Source organism: Cebus imitator, unplaced genomic scaffold, assembly GCF_001604975.1.
Source record: "Cebus imitator isolate Cc_AM_T3 unplaced genomic scaffold, Cebus_imitator-1.0 Scaffold167, whole genome shotgun sequence".
NCBI classification, from domain to species: Eukaryota; Metazoa; Chordata; class Mammalia; order Primates; family Cebidae; genus Cebus; species Cebus imitator.
The window spans coordinates 4,009,169-4,027,636 of NW_016107482.1; positions in this window are offsets into that span (position 1 = coordinate 4,009,169).

The window sequence follows — 18,468 nt, forward strand, 5'->3', positions numbered from 1 at the left end:
AAATGAAAGCAAAGGAAGGTCATTTATTCATAGATTACATGTATATATGTGCACACACAGCAATAATTTCAAATACCATACAATCAAAGATACTCATTTTCTGGAAACAAGGCTCAAATTGACAAATTCATATATTGTCATGAGATTAAAAAAAAAAAAACTTTTCAACTGAAAAGTGAAAAAAGGTAAATTCTACTGAGCTCTTAAAAGTATTATATTACATAAAACACAGCTGTCCCTGGAACAACATGGAGGTTGGACACTAATTTGCCACACCATTACATATCAATAATTTCAAAAAATAAATTAACAAATACTTTTTTTTTTTTTTTGAGACAGAGTCTTGCTCTGTCACCCAGACTGGAGTGCAGTGGTACAATCTCTCCTCACTGCAACCTCCGCCTCCCGGGTTCAAGCAATTCTCCTGCCTCAGCTTCCCAAGTAGCTGAGATTACAGGCACCTGCCACTACACCCAGCTAATTTTTGTATTTTTAGTAGAGATGAGTTTTCACCATGTTGGTCAGGCTGGTCTCCAACTCCTGACCTAGTGATTCGCCTACCTGGCCTCCCAAAGTGCAGGGATTACAGGCATGAGCCACCGTACCAGGCAACACATAAGTTTTATGTTATGTGCGTTACACATTGTTTTCTTATAATAAAATAGAGAAAAGAAAATGTTATTAATAAAATCATAAGGAAGAGAAAGTGGGAGTGGACCATCATAAAGGTCTTCACCCTTTTCACATTGAGTAGTGCAGGGAGAAGGAGAAAGAGGAAGGCGTGGTACTGCTGTCTCAGGGTGGCAGTGGTGGAAGAAAATCTTTGTATAAGTGGACCTGCACAGTTCAAATCTACGTTGTTTCAGCATCTACTGTATTCACCCTTGACCGACAACTTCAAAATGATAGTGATAGTCAAATGTCATAACCCTCAAGACATTATTGTATGCTTAAGCTTAATACTTGTGTCTTGAATTAATGACAGCTAAATGGCAATAGTTTGGGTGCCTACTATGCACCAGATAATTTACTAAATAACTTATATTCATTAATTCATTTAACTCTCAAAATATTATTATAAATACTACTATTTACTTAATTTTATATATGGCACTGAGTCGTTGAGAGTCTAAGCAATGTCCTAAGATCAGACAAGCTGGTTTATGATGGATCAATCTCCATTTCATATCCACTTGCTTTGCATCCTTAAGAATTGCTTTGTACTGCCTACACATATTGCTTCTGCTTGAAAATTTATGAAATGCACCTCTCCTTAAAAAATTATTCATCTTCTGTATGAAAGCCTTAGCTTCAGCCAAGTTGTTTACTTGGCCCTGACTCATTCCGAGGACTCTTCAGCAAAGGGTCATTTTGCAGACTCTGCCTCACCACTCTCCAGGCTAAACCTTCACTTATTATATATCATGGTATATTGTAAGCACCATGCTCATGGAGTTACCAGGAACAGATTTTAATTCGTTCTATAGATAAGAACCTATAGATAAATTATTTAATCTTATTGAAGTCTGGTTTCTTTATAATATAAAAACAAAATCTTATATCAAACAGTTTGCATGTATCAAATGAAAAAATATACCTAAAATATATATCATAGCATATAGCAAGAGTGCTTTAAAGATGATAAAGCCTCTAACAGTTAATGCAAAATGGCGTTTGAAGAGATCTTTCTGAGAAGGGGACTCTTAAGTGATAGCTCTCAAGTGATAATATGCTGGAAAGTAGCTGTCCAGTGTGCATGTCACCAGGGATGAGGATGAGCTTTTCCATGGGATTCCAGGACCGCAAATGCCTGGGTGAGACCCAAGTGATAAGACAGGTTGGATGATTGCTAGAAATGGCAATAATAAGACATAATTTTACTAATAAACTGGTAATATTATAATGGCAGATAGATATTGCAGATTGCCACGTTACTCATATTGTGCTAAGGCAATATAACTGCTTTTCTCAATTAATCCTTGTAGCAAATGTTTCTAAACTGCCCCAATTTTACTGATGAGAAGACAGACTCTGAGATGCCAGGTGAATCTCCCAAGATCACAAAGCTAGCAAGTGGCTGGCTTATGATTCCAATCTATGATTTCTGCTCTCATCAACTTGACTACTATACTGAGTGACGTAGCGGGGGTCTTGGAGTCCAAACCAGGAAGTTAAACTATTTCATGAAATCTGAGGAGTCACCTCAGGACCAACACAAAGGAAATCAAGGCTAAGAACCAAGTAAAAGTAGAAGAGAGCCAAGCTCATGGTAAAAACTGTGTCTTTGCATTGATATATAACTTCTGTATTCTCAAATCTTTTAATTTGCTCTGAGTCCTATGTGTGTAGATGAGTAGGCTAGGTAGAGCTCAGGGTCAGAGTAGCCCAGACACATAGCCATCAGCTGAACTTCTGGGTAGCTACTGAAGGCATTAATCTACAAGGGGTGCTGAAATATCAATCGAATACTTAAGAAATATGATGTGAGTTAACGTAGGTTTCTGCACACAACTCATATAAACGGTAAATTACAAACTGTCTTGCCTCATACTGAGTAGACATAATAAATCTCTTATTTTGAATATTAGCATGAAACAGGAAGAAAGTATTTGTCACTTAATATAACCTGCTATCTTCAGAGGAGGGAGAATCCTGGCAACCAGATCATCTTTCTTTTAGGGAACATGAACAAAAACAAAATCTTCATCCTCAAAACAAAAGCATTTGCCACTTCAGAAAACAGTTTCAAGGAACAGATGCAGAATGCAAAATAAAGAAGTTGGGGTAGAGTGGAATATCTTTATCAGAAAAATTCAGACACCTGTGGAGAGGAATAAAGAAAAAGAGATGTCAGAAAAAAAGTGGTCAAGAGATGGAAAACCTGAGCACATGGAAGGAAAGAGAGAGAATGGCAGCTTGGCACCTATGATGCTGAGAGGGATGCTTGATTGACGGGAGGCTGTCGCTTCAAAGCTCAGTGCTGGGTCACGAGAACTCACCCTTTCTTACTCATCTGCATTCTTCCCTAGTGCTCCTAGCTAGACAATTACAGTTTCATTTGGGGGATGCTAAAAAAAGTGGAAAAGAAAACTTCCTATTTATTAGTAATAAACATATGAAGAGGTATTCGTTTCAGATTCATTGAAAATCCAGTTTCTTTGTTTTCTATTTTATAGAAGGTTGCTTTGAAGTGGGGTTTAGATATTATGACCCTAGCCAGTGTGTCCTAATGGTCTGTTTGGACTCAGGTCAATACAGCTTAGTTTACCTACCACAGGCCTACCCAAAGGACGTCACTGGCAGTGCTTTGGGGGTACTAATTAAGAGATATCTACACATTGTGTTCAAATAAGAGAGAATAGCATGGGCCTAATTAAAAGAGCACATCCCCCAAGTCGGTGCTCCATTTCACTTCATAATATGGAATTCTGCCAGCTTATACAGGATTCTGTTGGCTCTGGGTTTTCCTGTAGGATAACTAATTTCCCAGGGAATTGAATAGCCGATATTGGGATTCTAAAGGGAGATGCGGCCAGGATGTGCAGCAACCTGACACCATCCTGCTTGACCTCCCCACAGGAACCTGGTGGAAAGCAAGCCCTGGGGAACAGGCTGTATTCTGCACTTTAAAGGTTATTTTTCTCAGCAAGAGGAAGAACAATAGCTCTTTGTGAAACAGGAAACAAGATCTTGAAGAAGGTATGGAGCTGTTTTTAAAACCGTAAAATGGTTGTGAAGGAGCTCCGATTGGAAATCTACGTAGGAGGAAGTTAGAGTATTTACAGCCCAATATGCCACCATCCAGAAGGCACCCATTATACAGTGGTCATAAAAGGAAAACAGAATGCTACCAGCTCGGGGTGAATAAAGGAGCTACTGCGCCTGCTGATAATAATAATAGCTACTGTAGTAGGATGTGGAATGAAACTTTTTTAGTTGCCTTGTAATTGACAATTAAAGCCTGGATTCAGGAGAGTCACCAACGAATGGGGTCAGATACAGCTCCCAGGGCTTACAGAGATAGATGAAAATTTTTCTGGAGCAGTCTCTTTACCACTGGATAACTTATCATCCTGGAATACAGGATGGATGGCTGAGGAATGGAAGAGGAGACACAAAGAGGGTAAGTTTTTAAGCATCTTCTGTCTTTTAGGGAATAGAATACTCATAGTGCAAAATACTTTCCCTATGATCTTGCCCTATGATTCCTCTCCATCAGCATCATACCCCTGAAGATAAGAAATGATGGCGATGAGAGTTTTAATCAAGTCACGTGGGTATTCCTGCAAGAAAGAGAGCTTGCATTTGGCTTACTGGATCATGTTCATAGCATTACGAATCTGCCAGGCTACTCTCCTATTATTGCTTCCACAGAAGCATTGCATGGTGAAGGAGTTCCTGGGGAACTTGATGCCTGTGCCCCAGGGAATATAAACGAAGAGATCTGTCTGTTTCGGGCCACATGTTATCTGAATATGGAAGAATTGCAAGAGTAGCCCTAACCAGTAGGAAACAATGCACCTCCCCATTCCACATTCCTAAGGCACCTAGAAGGTATGGAAAGAAGAAGACCTTAGCAACCTCAGTGTCTGCAACTGAAAAGAGGTTGGAGGTGTGGGTTTTTTATGGGGCAACCAATGAAGAAACATGTTTCCCTCTAAAAGAGGGTCATCGATAAGAGGCATGCTGTAAAAATTTGAACACCTCTCAAAGGAAAGCATACACACCGTACAGAAACCAACGTATCTGCAGATGCCTCATACATCAGGGAACATCAGGAACAGACCAGGAGTACTTCCGCACCACAGAAGCCGCCCAAGTGGCATCTGACCATTACCATCTCATGACAACTCTTCACTTGTCCCAAACTTGAAGAAGCAAGATCCAAAAGAGGGAAGAAATGGAAGTGAAGGAACAAGCCATGCCCAAACTCCATTCCAAGTCTCTGTACCCTCAGTTTTGGCCAATAATGGAGACAAAGATTTACAATTGATGTGGGATTGGATTTATAAACTACCTGGACTGATTTTAGTAACCATAAATTACCAGAAAGTTGTGGAATTTGATAATGTATTTCTCCAATGGAAAAAATGAGCTTCTACTCAGCTCATTGAAAAAAAGTAAATGAAGAAAAACATCATTAATATTAGACTACATTTTCTGAGAAGCTCCATGTTTCATGTGTTTCACACATCCTCCAAACTCAAAGAAGTGATGTTATTAAATTCATCTGACAGATAATGAAATTGAAGACATGAGTAGCTTTCCCAAAGTGATACAAAGGATATAACTTAGACTCAAACCCAGTTTTGACACACTCATATTTTGTGCTCTTTTTTCTACACAACACTGTTTATGCTGGGTCCTTGACCTGAATCACATCAATTTCTTTAAGATAAAGTACCATTGTATGTATTAAAGTAACACATATTCCTATCTAGTCAACAAGAAGATATTTTAGGCTTGATTTGATATATGTGAAATATATCCCCTGCCATGCCCTCAGCCATTTAAATAAAATGCTGTCAAAGGAAATCATCTCAACCTCCTTGCTAAGTGATCTGACCATTATCCTTTTGATCCACAGGTAGGGATCTGTGATGGTTAACTTCATGTGTCAACTTGGCTATTCTGTGATGCTCAATTGTATGGTCAAACACTGGTATAGATGTTGCTGTAAAGGTAGTCATGGATGTGATTATTGCTGTAAAGGTATTAATCGATGTGATTAATACTTACGGTCAGTTGAGTTTTAAAAGGCCAGGTTACCCTATAACATCTGCTGGAGGGTGGGCCTCATCTAATCAATTGTAGGCCTTAAGTTCAAAAACTGAGGTTTCATGAAAAATAAATAATTCTGCTTCAAGTGTAACATAGAAATCTCGCCTGAGTTTTCAACCTGTTGACCTGCCTACAAATTTAAGACTGAAAACTAGGATATCAATATCAAGTTGTACCTGAATTTTCAGGCTGCCAGTTTGACCTATAAATTTCAGGCTTGTCAGCCTCTGTAATCTTTTCAACCAATTCCTTAAAATCTCTCCCTCTCATTTATCTATCTATCTATCTATCTATCTATCTATCTAATCTGTCTGCTGTTTATCTGGAGAACCATAACAAATAGAGTACCCTTAACTTAATTTCAGAGATAAATTTTAGAAAAATAAGTTACTTTCCCAAAGCCAAATAGCAGTAAATGATGGGTCCATTAGTTGAAGCTGGATTTAAAAAAATATGTCTTCTATAGGATGTCAACTAATGCCTCAAATCATATCTACCTGCGAGATGAGGCACTTATATCTCACTCATATCTTCCCCCAAATACCTTGTAAGCCAAACAATACTCCACTGTTTATCAAAGGGGAAAAACTCATGGGTCTCATGGTCCTTCTCCTCTCTTCTGAAGTATCAAGGTTGTGTTTTTGGGTAAAAATTCCATTGATGACATTGAAAGTCCATTGATGGTTTCTTCATAGAGGCAGTCCAACACAATCTCTTCAAAACCTCATGCTCCAGGGAGCACAAAAACCAGTTAACTTCGCAATGCTTGTTTCAATTGGAGCCATAAAATCTTTCTCTGCTTCATCTATTTTCTTACCACAGTCTTATTTCCTTGCTTTTCATCTATATTTGATGCTAGATTAACCTATGCTCCACTCTTTTTACAGTTCCCAAATAATCCTCCTATTCAATGGTTTAAATTCTAGGCCTTCACCGGGAATTCTACAACCTGGGGCAACTCATAGCAAAGCATTGGCGACAGACAGCAAGTTCTCTTTTGGGAAGTCTCAATGCTATACGTACTGCATTTACAACTATTTGTTAGAGCATATTTCTACCCATTGTTCCAGGCAGCCTTCATGATAACTCTGTGTATCAGAGAAGTCAAGGTCGTTACCTGCATTTGACAAAGATCTAAACTGTTTAACAACTGGACAGAATCTGAACTGGCCCAGGTTCCGTGAGTCCTCTCCTGATAATTTACTTTAAATGATGGGTTCCACCTGTTTGTTTTGATGGGAAAGGTGATATTTGAGTTTCTATTTACAACCTCTGACAGAGAGGCTAAAATTGACTTCAAATTTGGTATGATCAGTAAGATAAGGTCACATACTACAATTGAATGATTTTCTATTTTATTTTATTTTTTGATATTTAGAAAAATGTAGAAGAAAAGAACTATTTTAGTGAGTACCTAAAATATAGCTAAAATCATTACTAATTACTTATTTCATAAAACATTGTCAAGCAATTATGCAGTTGTATAAACATAGACTCTTTAGAAAATATTGACCTCTTTCAGTGTTCAAAAGGGTCATGCACAGAAACAAGAGAAGTGCAGGAGAATATTAAGGATTTCTTTTCAGATAATTTCAAACAAAAATGTACCATGAAAGCCAAAGTATATTTATTTATTTATTTATTTATTTATTTATTTATTGAGGCAGAGTTTTGCTCTTGTCACCCAGGCAGGATTGCAATGGAGCCATCTCAGCTCACTGCAATCTCTGCTTTCCAGGTTCCAGTGATTCTCCTGCCTCAGCCTCCCTAGCTGGAATGAAACCTGCCACCACACCCAGCTAATTTTTGTATTTTTAGTAAAGATGGGGTTTCACCATGTTGGCCAGGCTAGTCTTGAACTCTTGACCTTAGGTAATCCACCTGCCTCGGCCTCCCAAAGTGCTGAGATTACAGGTGTGAGCCACTGTACCTGGCCCCGATATTTTATTTGTAAGCTCATTTACTAAAAGAAAAATCTAAAATTGTTTCTCTAACATTGTTACTTTTCTATTAAGCAACTACAATAGAGAAGGCACTATTTTATAAATGGTATACGCAAAATCTAAACTGATTTCACAAAAACCCTCTGAGCATTTTAAAAAGGAGGAAACAGAACCTGGAGAGGTTAGATAAAGTGCTGCAGTGACTCACGTGTAGATCTGTGGTTTTATTTGGGGCTAAATAACTATAAAACCTACAGTATTTATATTCCACTTTCTTGCAAATGATAGATTTCCTTGTGAATTAGAATCACTTTTATGATTTTGCATGTATCTTCCACCTTTCCACTTCCTTTATTACTCCATGAAAATGAGAATATCAGAAAAGAAGGACATTTGATTTTCCTCCTAGAGTGTCTGCCCAGGTATGTCATTCCAGGATGTATAGAAAAAGTAGATCATGCCTTGCACCATCATTCATCAGGGAAAGGACCAAGAGCGGTCAGTGATGGCCAGGATGCTAATGTTCGGGGCACTGATGATATGGCTTGTGCAAATAACTGCTGCAATCAAGCCCTTTACCTGGGTGAAAATTATTAAAAGAATCAGATACAACAATTAAAGTGCAGTCTTGATTCTTTTACCTCTCATTAGATACAGGCTGCCCAGTGTTCATCAACTGTGATGCTGGCAGAAGAACTGCCAGGAGCTGAACTCCTTATGGTTTAAAAACAAAAGATGCTGCTTTCTGGTTTTCTTATACCCTTTTATGAGATGAAAACCTGGAGGGTACATATAACTTACAAGGACAGCAAAGGGATTTGTAAGAAGATTCTGAAGGAAGTGTAAGATTTGAAGTTTGAGATGTAGTTGAATATAAACCGATGCTGAAGCATAGGAAGTGTAACTGCAGAACATAAAATAAAAAGTAACTAAAAATATATATGGGGAAGAAAGTTCAATAGCAACATATCTTCTGTGTTCTTATCAGAGCAGGGTAAAAAGCTCATATCAAATATACTTTTCCTACTTTCCAAGAAAATGATATGTTTTATTGATAAACTTTTTGTTGTTAGCGTACCAGATGATTAAAAAATGATACTTTAAATCATGCCTGCTACAGTGGATAATGTAATGAGAACTTTTACAGGAAATTGCACATTATGCATACACATAGAAAAAAACTTTGTGTTGTGTTGTATTGAACATGAGAACCCTGAAGACAAGACTCTACCTGTTTCTTTTCTCTAACATCTAAAAAGAGTTCTGCTTACATTGTGCAAGTCAATAAACAGATACTGATTGAAAGCCGGGAAGGAGTGCATATTTTACAGTTACAGATCAAGGTTCTGCAATATATATCTCAAGCTTTCAAAATAATCTTCCTTTTTATTACTGAAAATAGTCAGTAAACCCACTTTGACAGGTTTAACCCAAGAAAATAATCAGAAGTACACATTAAGATTTACGTGTGATGATAGTTGTCAGTGTTATTTATAATAGAAAAAATAAAACAATATAAATATTCCAAAATAGAGAAGTAGGGTATATAAATTACAGTATGTCCCCTGTATGGAAAACTATACAATCATCAAAAGCCAACCTTTGGAAATTATTTTATAACCTAAAAATATTTTTAAAATTTAAATAAAATAATGCATAAGGTTTTGTATGCAGAATAATCTCGGTTTTGCAAATATATGTATATAAATAAAGATATTCTGTGTATGTCATAATTCACTGGCCTTGGAAGTCTTGATTTTCTTTGTGCTAAATTACAATTGCCCAAGTGCTCATCAACCATTACTGAAAGAATCCTTGTTTTTGACCATGTTAATCTCCTTAGTCACCTCAGGTTGCCTAGTAAATGGTTCCATATCTTGTAAATTTATCCCACCTTACCCTTTTCTACCTACTTCTTTCTGAGGCAGAAGTCCTACAAAGCTCAAGTGTTTTCTGTTTTTCTTTGTACCACTGTAAACAAAACATGGGATGAGCCTTTGCCCTTGACTTGTACAGTAGTCAGCCACTTCCATCATTTAATGAGAGGGTACCACAAAACTATCAGAATTGAAAGTGCAATGCAGAAAATGACTCAAAAATTCTGCCTTTGAATGGGTTCTCTGGAAATAAATTCTGATACTGAGAATTAGATGCAGAAAATGTACTAGTACATGTTCTTCTGAAATAAAAAGTGAGGAAGGCAAGATTGGGCAGAAGGAGAAGCTGATCTATTAATACACTTGCAGATGTAAGCTCTGCTGATTCAACAGCGAGTTCTACACCTGGGATACTGTATAGCATTGTTCCAATTTGCAGCAAAGGCCGGGGTCTTTGATATTCTTGTCTGTAAGCCATAACCTGAGAAAAGACACATTCTTGTATAAGATAATTTTCTGTGGCTCTATTAGTCCATTTTCACACCACTGATAAAGACATACCTAAGACTGGGTAATTTATGGGAAAAAAAAAGGTTTAATGAACTTACGGTTCCACATGGCTGGGGAAGCCTCACAATCATGGTGGAAGGCAAAGAGGAGCAGTCAATCTTACATGGATGGCAGCAAGCAAAGACAGACAGCTTTTGCATGAAAACTCCTATTTTAAAAACCATCAGATTTTTAAACTCATTCTCCTATCACAAGAACAGTGCAGGAAAGACCTGCCCCCGTAATTCAATCACCCCCACTAGGTTCCTTCCATAACATGTACGAATTATGGAAGCTACACTTCAATGTGAGATTTGGGTGGGGACACAGCCAAACCATATCCTTCTCCCCCTGGCCCCTCTCAAATCTCCTGTCCTCACATTTCAAAACCAATCATGCCTTCCCAGTCGTCCCCCAAAGTCTTAACTGATTTCAGCGTTAACTCAAAAGTCCACAATTCAACCCCTCATCTGAGACAAGACAAGGTTCTTCTGCCTATGAGCCTGTAAAATCAGAAACAAGTTAATTCCTAGATACAATGGTGGTATAGGCATTGAGTAAATACAGCCATTCCAAATGGGATAAATTGGCCCAAAGGGGCTACAGGCCTCATAAAGTCCATAATTCAGCAGAGCAGGGCTAAAATAATCTCCTTTGACTCCATGTCTCACATTCGGGTCGCACTGATGCAAGAGGTGGGTTTAGCAGGGTACAGCCTCCCTCCTTCCTGCTTTCACAGGCTGGCATTGAGAGTCTACAGCTTTTCCAGGTGCATGCTGCAAGCTGTTTGTGGACCTGCCATTCTGGAGTCTGGAGGATGCTGGCTTTCTTCCCACAGCTCCATTAGGCAGTGCCCAGCAGGGACCCTGTGTGGAGGTTCCAATCCCACATTTCCCTTCCACACTGCCCTAGTGGAGGTTATCCATGAGAGCCCTCCCCTGCAGCAAATTTCTTCCTGGACATCCAGGCATTTCCGTACATCCTCTGAAATCTAGGCAGAGGTTCCCAAACCTCAATTCTTGGCTTCTGTGCACCAGCAGGCTCAAAAGCCACCTGGAAGCTGCCAAGGTTCGGGGCTTGCACCCTTTGAAACCATGGGCAGAGCTGTACCTTGGCCCCTTTTAGCAACAGTTGGAGTGGCTGGGAGGCAGGGCCACTCCCTACCCTGCACACAGCATGAATCCCTGGGCCTGGCCCAACATTTTTCCCTCCTAAGCTTCTGGGCCTGTGATGGGGGGGGCTGCCACAAAGGTCTCTGACATGCCCTGTGGACATAGACATTCCACTCCTTGTTACTTTTGCAAATTTCTGCAGCCAGCTTGAGTTTTGCCTTTGAAATTTTTTTTTTTCCTACATCATCAGGCTGCAAATTTTCCAAACGTTTATGCTTTGTTTTCCTTTTAAAATGGAATACTTTATACAACACCCAAGTCACCTGTTGAATCTTTGCTGCTTAGAAATTTCTTCCAGATACCCTAAATCATCTATCTCAAGTTCAAAGTTCCACAAATCTCTATGGCAGGGGTAAATTACTGCCAGTCTCTTTGCTAAAACAGCCAGAGGCACCTATGCTCCAGTTCCCAACAAGTTTCTCTTCTCCATCCGATACAACCTCAGCCTGGACCTTGTTGTTACATATAACTATCCGCATTTTTGTCAAAGCCATTCAACAAGTCTCTAGGAAGTCCCAAACTTTCCCACAGTTTTCTGTCTTCTTCTGAGCCTTCCAAACTGTTCCGACCTCTTCCTGTTACCCAGTTCCAAATTTACTTCCACATTTTTGAGTACTTTTTAGCTGCACCCTACCCTATTGGTACCAATATGCTGTATTCGTCCATTTTCACACTGCTGATAAAGACATACCTGAGACTGAGCAACTCACAAAAGAGCGAGGCTTAATAGACTTATACTTACACATGGCTGGGGAAGCCTCACAATCATGGTGGAAGGCAAGGAGGAGTAAGTCACGTATTACATGGATGGCAGCAGGCAAAAAAAGAGCTTGTGCAGGGAAACTCCCATTTTTAAAACCGTCAGACATTGTGAGAGTCATTCCCTATCATGAGAACAGAGCAGGAAAGACCTGCCCCCATAATTCGATCACCTCCCACTGGTTTCTCCCATGACACGTGGGAGTTACAATTCAAGATAAGATTTGGATGATGACACAGTCAAACTGTGTCATGGCAGAAGATAATATCCTGTGAGAGGCTGTGAGCCTTATAGCAGCGCTATTCTCTGTAGCTGTGAGTAGGTTGGAGCTGAAGCAGCGACCTGAGTGGATCCCTGTTGTCTCAGTAAGCTCAGGCTGCCATAACAAAATACGCAAACTGGGTGACTTAAACAAGAGAAATTGATTCACTCACAGTTCTGAATGCTAGAAGTTCTGGTGAAGCTCTCCTCCTGGTTTGTAGATGGCCCCCTTATTGTGTCCTCTTATGGCCCTTCCTCAGTGCATGTTCATGAAGACAGAGAGAATGAACTCTCTGTTGTCTCTTTTTATGAGAACATTAATCCTATTGAATCATTGTCCCTCTTGTGTGGCCCCATTTAAACTCAACTAATTTCTTAGACATCCCATCTCAAAATGCAGCCACACTGGGTGTTTAGGCTTCCACATATGAGATAGAGGGACAGAAACATTCAGTCCACAGTGCCAGCATTAACCATTACACACTGACAGCTTAACACCCTCCTGAAGGCTCCCTCTCAGCTGCCCTTCCTGCTTTGTTTCTACCAGATCACAGTTCTTTCTTTCTTTCTCCCAAACTGAGAGGCAACTTCACATCTCCACAACTCATATTCTAGTTCTTGAGAAACAAGGATAATTACTTCTAAATCAAATCCTGTAAACACAGTTTCTACCAAAGGACTCCAACTACAGCTTTAAAAATAATGTATTGGTTAACAATTGCCACAATAAAGATATGTAACGAACCACTCCAAAGCTCAGTGGCTTGAATCAAAAAGCACGTGGCTTGGGGTTGGTGGTCTAGACTGATCTACCCTTGCAGACAATCACATGAAAAAAAAATTTATTGAGATAAACCTGAAATAAAAATAAGGAAGACAAGAATGGGCCAAGTGAGAAGCTGATCTAGACTGGTCTGCTTGGCTTGACGCCAAGCTCCAGACCATATCCAAGTGTGTCCCATGCATCTCTCATCCTCTTTGGAACAGCAGGCTAGTCAGGGCCTGTTCTCCTCATGGAGATAGCAGATGTGTGATGAAGTTGACTATATCTGTCCAACGTGGTTAGAGTTATTCTAACAATCTGGTCCAATCCCTGCAATAGGTTTTCAGGGCAATATTTTCTTCTGAATTTATTTTCAGTCTTCTTTTATTTTTCCTTTTCACCCCTAAATCTTAGAGATTTATCATACCTTCTTGTGAGGCCAATAATGCACTTAAAACCATGGTCGTAATTATTTATTCAATACATATAGTTTTTCTATTGGCAGAGAACCATTTAGAATTGCTAGTTCATCCTACTACTGAAATATTAATCAATATCTTTTTACTACCTTTTCACTTTACATATTTCTATTAGGCATGTTATGATGCAGGCAGCGTGTAATGAAAAGGTCTTGATTCACATATCTTGGGATCTCAGAAACAGAAACAGCAGCTGGCATTTACTTGCCTTAATGACCCACATGTGGAACAGCACAGAGATCAGCAGAAGAGAACACCAAACTCTGGAGGTTGGGAAATGGACTGGGATTTTGGCAGTGTGGTGTGCCATCTCTCTGGCCTCAGTTTGTACTGTCAGCTCAGTATGCACCTCCCCAAGTGTGATCAGAGATGGAGTGCCAGCCATGTGGTGAATTACATGAAACAAAGGACTGATTGTCTACCTGAGCACCCTAACAAGACCCATTGCTTACAGCAGATGTTTCTGGAATTCTGTGGGAGACCAGTCCTGCTCTGGAGCCCTTATGCCTGGTCCTGTTTTCTATCTGTCATTTATATTTATAATAACTAATATTATTATTTAAATTTGCCAGTTTAATCTGTGTTCTTTCTTACACTTTGTTATTTTCTCTTTCCCCTCCTATTTTATATTCCAATGTGCCTATCAAATTTTCTTCTATTGCTTTGAAAATGATATTTCATTTTCATTTAATTGTTGGTTATACTAATTAAAATTCATGATTTATTAATTATTTCATGCTGATCTTGACGTCTATGTTATTTATGTCTCCCCTGTCCCAATAATTATTTCTCCTCGAATTTTGCAACCAATTCTACTGCTGCATGGTCCTCATCTACAATTTTAGCTTAGATTTTCATGGTCACAGATTTTTGACATGTTTGTTGAGGTATAATTGACATACATAAATTGCACAGTTTTAAAGTATATACCAAGTGATATTTTATATATATAAATGCTGAAATTATTTTCTTCTAAAACTATATACACAAAAAATTTAATAAATTATTTACCACCTCAATTTTGTTTTCCCTTAGATTTTTTTTTTCATTTTTTTCTTAATGTATAATAATTATACATATTTATGGGTACACTGTAATATTTTAATACATACAATATTTGACAATCAAATCAGGGTTATTATCGTATCTATGACCTAAAATACTTAACCTTTACTTATGTCATTCAAAATCTTTTCTTCTAGCTATTTGAAAATATATGGTAAATGACTGTTGACTATAGTCATCCTACTGTTCTGCTGTCTAACTGTAATATTTTATCCATTACCTAACCTCTCCTTATTTTCCCCATCTCTCCTGCCCATCTTATCCTCTGGTAACCACTATTCTACTCTCTACTATAATATTAATGTTTTATTTTCCCACATATGAGTGAAAAAATGTGGTATCTGTCTTTCTGTTTGTCTTATTTCACCTGATGTAATGTCCTCCATGCTCATTTATGTTGCTGCAAATTTCAGGATTTCATTCTTTTTATGGCTGAATAATATTTAGTTGTGTATATATAACCGCATTTACCATCATTCATCTTTTGATGAACACTTATGGTGATTCCATATTTTTGCTCTTGTGAATAGTGCTGCAGTACACATAAGGGTCCAAGTAACCCTTTGGTATACTATTTTCTTTTCCTTTAGATATACACCCTGGAATGGGATTGCTGCATCATGAAGTGGCTTTATCTGTAGTTTCTTGAGGAACCCCCATACTGTTCTCCATAATAGCTGTACTCCTTTACATTCCCACCAACAACATAACAGAGTTCTCTTTTTTCCACAAGCTTGCCAGTATTTGCCATTTTTTGTTTTTGAAAATAGCCATTTTTAACTTGAGTGAAATGATATCTCATTGTCTTGGATTTCCCAACTATCTGCTGCCTACAGGAAGTGCACTTCACCTGTAAAGACACACATAGACTAAAACTGAAGGACTAGAAAAAGGCAATCCACACAAATGTAATTCAAAGGGGTCCCAAAATAGCTATGCCTACATGAGACGAAATAGGCTTTATGTTAAAAACTCTCAAAAGAGACAAAAAAGAACATTATGTAATGATAAAGAGATCTATTCAGTAAGAGAGTGTAGTAATATTACTTTACATGAACCCAAGAACAGGACACCCAGATATATAAGGCAAATATTACTAGATATAAAAGGAGAGAGATGCCAATACAATAATAGTTGGGGACTTAAATAGCTTACTTTTAGCATTAGACAGACATCAAGATAGAAAATCAACAAAGAAATATTGGACTTAAACTGCCCCATAGACCAAATGGACCCATCAGACATTTACAGAACATTTCACCCAACAACTGTAGAATCCACAGTATTTTCATCAGCACACAGAACATTCTCCAGGACTCACCACATGTGAGGCCACACAACAAGCCTCAAAAATATTTTAAAAATCAAAATTATATTAAATGTATTTTCTGACCACAATGGAATAACACTAGAAATCAATAAGACAAACATTCAGAGCTATACAAATACATGGAGTTTCTATTCTTTTTGTTTTACTTCCTCTGTGAGAGCTTTAAAAGGAAAATTTTTCAACACCCGCCTATGGTTATCAGAAAATAAATAAATAAAATAAAATAAAATAAAATAAAATAAAATAAAATAAAAAAAGGAAAATTTTTTTGTGGTAAACTTTCCGAAGTAACTATGGGTTAATTTCTCTGCACCTTTAAATAATAATTTAGGATGAATTAAAATTCCAGATTTGAAGTTCTTGCCCTAAATCTTTGAAAGTATTAATCTGTTGGGTTTTATTTGCATACAGTAATGTTTTTGAGAACTCTAAGTCCACCTAAATTGTATTCCTTATAGATAATCTGCTTCCACGCACAAGGCATATTAGAATTGTTCCTTAGTATTCAATCTTTCAAAATTTAAGTATAATGGGTCCTATGTGAGTATTATTCATTCTTACTTGTTTAGCTCTTTAATCTCTGTGAAATGAGGTCCTATTTTTTTAAAAAAATTCTGAAATTCTCAGTGATTATGTGTTTGAAATAATTCCTCCTCCATGTATTTTTTTCTGAAAATTCTTACAGATGTTGATATTTTTAATTCCATACTAATTTCAATATTTCTGTCTTTCTTTTCATCTCTTTACCATTTCTTGATGTCTTCAGGGGAGTCCTGTCATATGATATTCAGGCTTACTGCTCTCTCCTTGGATTTATTCATATGGTCTTCTACCCAACACTGAGTTCATTATCTCAACCACCATATTTCCAAATCTAGTGGTATAATTATTCAGTTTCCATACCATTATTATGAGTTTTTCTTTTAGTGAGGAGGATGGTGACTGGTTAAAGAAGGTGACTAATTTTTTTTAGTTCCTGGGTCTCCAAATCTAAACAATCTGAATACGGTCTAGATCCCAAACTCCTTGGGTTCCAGCCTGATGCCAAAGTTGGATAAAACATTGCCATGCTTTATAGGAGTGAGGTGTATTGTATGTAAAAATAACATAAATAATTTTGGACAAGCGGATAGATATGGTATATTGAAACAGTTCCCTCAATTTGTTACTTCTTCTTCTAAAATAAGATTCCTTAGTTCCACCCCTTTGTTTGGTTCAACATAATTTGCAGCTCCAAAAAGGAACTAGACAGATACAAAGAAGACTTAAAAGCAGCCAAGACTGGGAACCAAATCCAGTTAAAATACACATATATAAGCAATAAAAATAAAAGTTGTTTTATAAAACCACTGAGTTAAGAAGTTGTTTTAACAGCATTATGGGTTGTAGTTGAATAGGTCACCCAGTAAGCCTGAATGGTTGTTTAGCATTGTTGTATATTCATGTTTAAAGTCAATAATATCCTCCCTAATTTGCTAAAAACATTTATTTGTTGTTCACTTAACGTAATTGTGCTAAGGAAACCTTCCAGTGCTTACAACAGGCTGCACAATTTTGCAAAAATCTTCAGTAAAATACTGGCAAACCAATTGCAATAGCACATCAAAAAGCTTATCCATCACAATCAAGTAGGCTTCATCCTGGGGAGGCAAGGCTGGTTCAACATATGCAAGTTTATAGATGTAATCCACCACATAAACAGAACCAAAGACAAAAACCACATGATTATTTCAATAGATGCAGAGAAGGCCTTCAACAAAATTCAAGAGCCCTCTATGCTAAAAACCCTCAATAAACTAGATATCAATGGAACATATCTCAAAATAATAAAAACTATTTATGACAAACACACAGCCAATATCATACTGAATGGGGAAAAACTGGAAGCATTCTCTTTGAAATCCAGCACTAGGCAAGGATATCCTCTCTCACCACTCCTATTCAACATAGTATTGGAAGTTCTAGCCACAGCAATCAGGCAAGAAAAAGAAATAAAGGGTATTCAGTTAGGAAAGAAGGAAGTCAAATTGTCTCTATTTGCAGACAACATGAGTGTATATTTAGAAGACCCTGTTGTCTCAGCCCAAAATCTCCTTAGGATAATGAGCAACTTCAGCAAAGTCTCAGGATACAAAATAAATGTGCAGAAATCGCAAGCATTCCTATACACCAATAACAGACTTAAAGAGAGCCAAATCAAGAACGAACTGCCATTCACAATTGCTACAAAGAGAATACAATACCTAGGAATACAAGTAACAAAGGATGAAAAGGGCCTCTTCAAGGAGAACTACAAACCACTGCTCAACGAAATAACAGAGAACACAAACAAATGGAAAAAACATTCCATGCTCATTGTTAGAAAGAATGAATATTGTGAAAATGGCCATAATGCCCAAAGTAATTTATAGATTCAACACTATCCCCATCAAGCTACCTATGACCCTCTTCACAGAACTGGGAAAAACCACCTTAAACTTCATATGGA